We start from the raw sequence: 5,258 nt of genomic DNA, 5'->3' as shown, positions 1-5,258 counted from the left end.
CATTGCCAAGAACTGTCTCTCATGGATAGGCTTCAAGTTTCAGCACTGCGTAGAGGTCAGTGTGATAAAAGCCAACACAAATGGGGTCAATGCAATAATGGTTGGCATTTATCGAGTAGTTGCTATTCACTAGACACTATTTTAAGCACTTTATAAACATTAATCTTTCATTTCTCATTTAAGCCCTGTGAGAATGAGGCTGTTGAGGCCTTATTTAACAGAGGCAGCCCATTTATTTAGTGAGTCCTGCTCTCAATCATTACACCATTCGCGCTCTCTCACAATGGCTGGGAAATGACTCTGCTTTTTGTGGTTTGAATTTTAAGCAATTACAATCAGGAAGGCTGAAATTCTCATGAACGAGTCCTTGAGCAAAAAAGAAGCGATTATTCAAATACACAGAAAGAATGTGTAACTATATGGAACACTTACAAATATCAAAATACAGTATACAAACTCAGGAAAAGAAAAGAAGTACATAATTCTAGGCTTGATCAGCAGGGAGACACTTCCCCTAGTCAGGCTTCTTAAAAGTACCACCAATTCTCTGCAAAAAATAAGATAGCTAACACCAGAACTAACATCCTTCCTAGCTACTTAAAACAATACTTAGTGCTCACTTCGGCAGCACATATACTAAAATTGGAATGATACAGAGAAGATTAGCATGGCCCCTGCGCAAGGATGACATGCAAATTTGTGAAGCGTTCCATATTTTTAAAAGAGCTCTTGAGTGTAGAAATGGCTCAACTCGCTGCCAAAATAGAGACCCTGAAAAATGATTTTGCCACCTCGTCCAAGGCCAAGTTGGAACTGCAGGAACTGCACAGCTGCCTCACCAAGATCCTGGATGACCTCCGGCTGAAGCACGAAGTGACTGTGGCCTAGTGAGCCGAGGTCATGCAAGACAACAAGAACTTCCTGGATAAGAAAAGAGAAATGACCCTGGGAGGGGAGGAGCTCTTGAAGGAGAAAGAAAAGCTGGAAGAAAGCGACTTCATCCTCCAGAAAGAGATTAGCCAGCTGGCCAAAACCAACAGCCACATTTCAGCCAATCTCCTAGAAGCTCGAAGTGAAAACCGTACTTTGAGGAAAGACAAGAGCAAACTTACCCATAAAATTAGAGAGCTTGAGACTCTTCATGACTCTTCATTCATTCACAGCGGCTCAGACTGCAGAAGATGCCGTGCAGATCATGAAGAGATGACCAAAGAGAAGACAGAGACTCTGGCTTCCTTAGAGGACAGGAAGTAAACAAATGCAAAACTGCAGAACGAGTTGGACGCACTCGAAGAGAACCACTTGAATAATGTGGAGGAGCTGAACAAATCCAAAGACCTTCTGACTGTAGAGAATCAAAAATAGCAGAATTCAGGAAAGAAATAAAAACCCTAAAGCAGGCGGCAGCTCGGAAGTCTCAGCAGCTTTTGGCATTGCAGGAAGAGAACGACAAACTTGCCGAGGAGCCAGGGAGAAGCACGGACGAGGTCACAAGTCATCAAAAGCTGGAAGAAGAGAGATCTGTACTCAACAGTCAGTTGTTAGAAATGAAAAAAAGAGAATCTGAGTACATAAAAGAGTACATGAAGAGAAAGCTTCCTCGCAGAAATCCATCAGTGTCACTAGCGCCTTGGTCACAGAGAAGGACGCAGAGCTGGAGAAGCTGAGGAGTGAGGTCACTGTGCTCAGGGAGGAGAGCGCTTCTGCCAAGTCCTTGCATTCAGTTGTTCAGACTCTGGAGTCTGATAAGGTGAAGCTTGAGCTCAGGGTAAAGAACTGGGAGCTTCAACTCAAGGAAAACAGGAGGCAGCTCAGCAGCTCCTCAGGTAGTACCGATATGCAAGTGGAAGAGGACGAGAGAGCCCCAAGAGAGTCAGACTGATTTCCTAAACTCGAACCTTCAGAGGAAGAATCAGGACTCAAGATGAAGGTGGAGATGATGTCTGAAGCAGCCCTCAAGGGCAACCGGGACAACCTGAACAGTTACGACAGTGATGATCAGGAGAAGCAGTCCAAAAAGAAACCCCTGCTCTTTTGCGACATCTGTGACTGCTTAGATCTTCAGGACGCAGAGGACTGCCCCACGCAGGCGCAGATCTCCGAGGACCCGCCCCACTCCACGCACCAAGGCAGCCGGAGTAAGGAGCGGCCCTACTGTGAGATCTGTGAGATGTTTGGGCACTGAGCCACCAACTGCCAGGACGACAAGCTCTCCTGACGCAGCTCGGGGCCGGGCTCTGGGAGGCACCTGCGCTTAGGCAGTTCGACACCAGCATCCGCATCGTGTGCGCGGCTTCAGGAGAGCTCACGTTGTTTTTTACTCCATCAGCAAGTCTAAGAAAATATTTTGGTCTTCAACAGATTGTCCTTTAGTCTACCCTTATAAGTTAGAATAAATATTTAGTAAAAAAAAAAAAAAAAGCAATACTTAGCAAATAATAGATACTGTAGTTCATTCCGTAGCCCAAGTAGGTTACTATTAACTACTTCTATTATTTTAAAACCCTACATAAATAATCCACCTCCAAGAAGTATTAAAGTTCAGTGTGAGAACCAGGTGAACCAGCCCAGAGAAGTGGGCATACTAAGTTTACAGCTTGTCTTAGTCACTTCCCCATCCATTGCTAGGACAAAATACCTGACACCCACAGTGCAAAGCAGCAAAGGCTCATCTTGGCACGTGGTCTTGGTTCATGCTTGGCTGGCTCTAAGGCAGAAACAGCGTAGTAGGAGGGCCTGGGAGGAGGACAGCTGCCCTTGCCGTGGCAGCCAGGGAACAGAGGAGGAGCCACACGGGGAGCTACACCCTGCGGGTCCCGCCCCAGCCCCTCTTCTTTGATCTGCCTCTTTCAACCAGACCCCATCTCCAGCAGCACAGTCAGCTCTGCACTCTACAGTGGGCAAGCCACTGATGAGCACAGTGCCCCGATATCCAAAAGCCCAACCTTGGAACACATGAGCTTTTAGGGAGACATCCTAGATCCAGACCAGAACACACCTTCTTCACAAAGCTTATTTCCATCTAAGTGTTTGTGTGTCATTTTGCACCATGACCCCTTGGACGGAGAGCAAGAGGAAGATGGTATTATTATTTTCATTCTTTAAGGAAGAAAAAAGGGGCCTGGAGATGTGAATGAATATACCTAAGTGCACCCCAAAACAGCTTTCTAAAGCTGAGACCAGAACCCAGGCTTCCATTCCTTCTGATCCCTGTGCCATTTAAGTAACAGTTTCCCAGATGTACTAGTAAGCAACCCACTGATTGTTTCAGCCTCCTCTGTGGTGAGTTATTGGTGAGCAGGGACGTGTTTCAAAACCAGACTGAGATAGAAAGGCAAAGCTTCTAGAACACACTTACACAATGTAATAGTAATGTGACACAACCTGACGTTATACCAGGCATGTGCCAAGTGGTATCTACCATCTATGTACTATCTATCTACTATCTATGTATTATCTATCTATCATCTCTCTCTCTCTCTCTCTCTCTCTCTCTCTCTCTCTCTCTCTGTCTATCATCTATCATCTATGCTACTTCATTTGTCCTTAACCACTCCTGTGAGGAGCGAGTTAGCAGCTCTATTTTACTGCTGAGGGAGTTCCTGAAGATGAAGCAGGTTGACTGACTGAGGTAAGGGTGAGTAACATGTGGTGGACAGTCGGGTGCAGACGGCTTCCCCTCCTGTCTCCTCACCGGCCCACTGTGCACCATAGTTTATCTCTTTGTTGCAGTGTTCCCTCTGATGCAGGAAGCCCCATCAGGCCTTTGAGAAACACAATATTCTGCTGCTTCACAAAGGGCTTGCTTCTGTTATGTTCCCCTCCTTCAATCCAGAAGGAACCAATGAGTCAAAAAAAAAAAAATGCCGTTTATTGCAACTCAGTTGAGGCTCAGAATTTAAGAAAAATGATACTTCAATACAATATTTTTAAATTTTTTAATTTTTTTTTATTTTTTGGTGTTGAGGACCAAACCCAGGGCCTTGTGCTTAGTAGGCAATCACTCTGCTGATGAGCTAAATCCCCAACCCCTCAATACAACATTTTTAAAAATCAAAATTAGGGCTGCAGGTATTGGATTGGATCTCATCTGTCTTGGTTACCTCTCTCTCATTACAGAGACAAAATATCTGACACCCAAAATTAAGGGAGGAAAGGTTTATTTAGCTCACAGTCTGTGGAGGTTTCAGTCCATACTCAGCTGGCTCCAAGGCAGAGTGGCACCTGGCAGAGGGCAACTGTTCATGATGGCAACAAAAGCAAGAGCAATGGGGGAGCAGCGGCAAGTAGCCTCTTTCCCTCCCTTACATTGTATGCAAACTATCCGCCCCAGGGGCAGGTGTCACACTCACACCCATAATCCCAGCATTGGACTATGGATCAATCAAAAATCTAGAAGTCCGCCCCATGACTGCATGAGAATTTGGGGAGATATGCAGACACAAACCATAACACCATCTTCATTTGAAGTGAATGTTTTGGCATTAATTTTGATTGGGAGGGTGCAGGGAGATTGAATTGGACTCAGGGCCTTGTGCACACTTTACCAGAGATTTGTACTCATATCTGAAAACAAGTTGTACTTAATAAGTAGAGCAACAGAGGTTGCTGTGAAGCTCTGGTATATGAAAACATGGACATTTGGGGATGGCTAGTACAGGAGTCTTCCTGCCTCAGCCTTCTGAGTGCCGGGTTTGTTGTCATGACCCACCATGCCCAGCTCATTTTGCCTTTTTATAAAATGGCGCTAAAATATCACTTCTGAGTTTTGTTGTATTCCCTGAAATTTTGCACCTGAGGGGAGCAACTCATGAACCTCACCCATCCTAGTCCCAGACTGCCTGCCTGAAGAACGGACTCAGACAGCAGGGCCTGATTTCCCCGGATCATTTTTTCATGCCCTTCTTTGCCCTCTCCACACACTAGTTGCTCTCCATGTCCGCCCCACCAAAAGTTCATATCTGAAAAGCATTTCACTCTACCTAAACCTGGGCGAGATAGGGGAAAGAAAATGTTTTCTCCACCTTCCACCAAAGCTGAAGAATTTCGCTGGCTTTCTCTCTTCTTAACAGACACTTTTTACAGGATCACTTGAGTAATTTGCAGAAGAGAACTCCTACCTTTGCCATCTGAAATCAGCACTGACACGTAATTCCAATTATTGAGTTCCCTTCATGGCTTCTCCAGTGCAGTGCCTCTCAGTGTTTTAGAAATAAATCCCCTGTGCACAGCCTGCTCTCCAGGTTGATGAGACCCAC

General features: G+C 45.4%; 1 pseudogene; it reads left to right on the top strand.

Moving 5' to 3' along the window:
* The first annotated feature begins 1,141 nt into the window (after window positions 1-1,141).
* LOC102006553 lies at window positions 1,142-2,218 on the top strand (annotated as a pseudogene).
* The last annotated feature ends 3,040 nt before the right edge of the window (window positions 2,219-5,258 follow it).

This window comes from Chinchilla lanigera, unplaced genomic scaffold, assembly GCF_000276665.1.
Source record: "Chinchilla lanigera isolate Chin_1 unplaced genomic scaffold, ChiLan1.0 scaffold00062, whole genome shotgun sequence".
NCBI classification, from domain to species: Eukaryota; Metazoa; Chordata; class Mammalia; order Rodentia; family Chinchillidae; genus Chinchilla; species Chinchilla lanigera.
The sequence above is the reverse complement of the archived record's forward strand: the minus strand, read 5'-3'. Positions and strand labels throughout refer to the sequence as shown.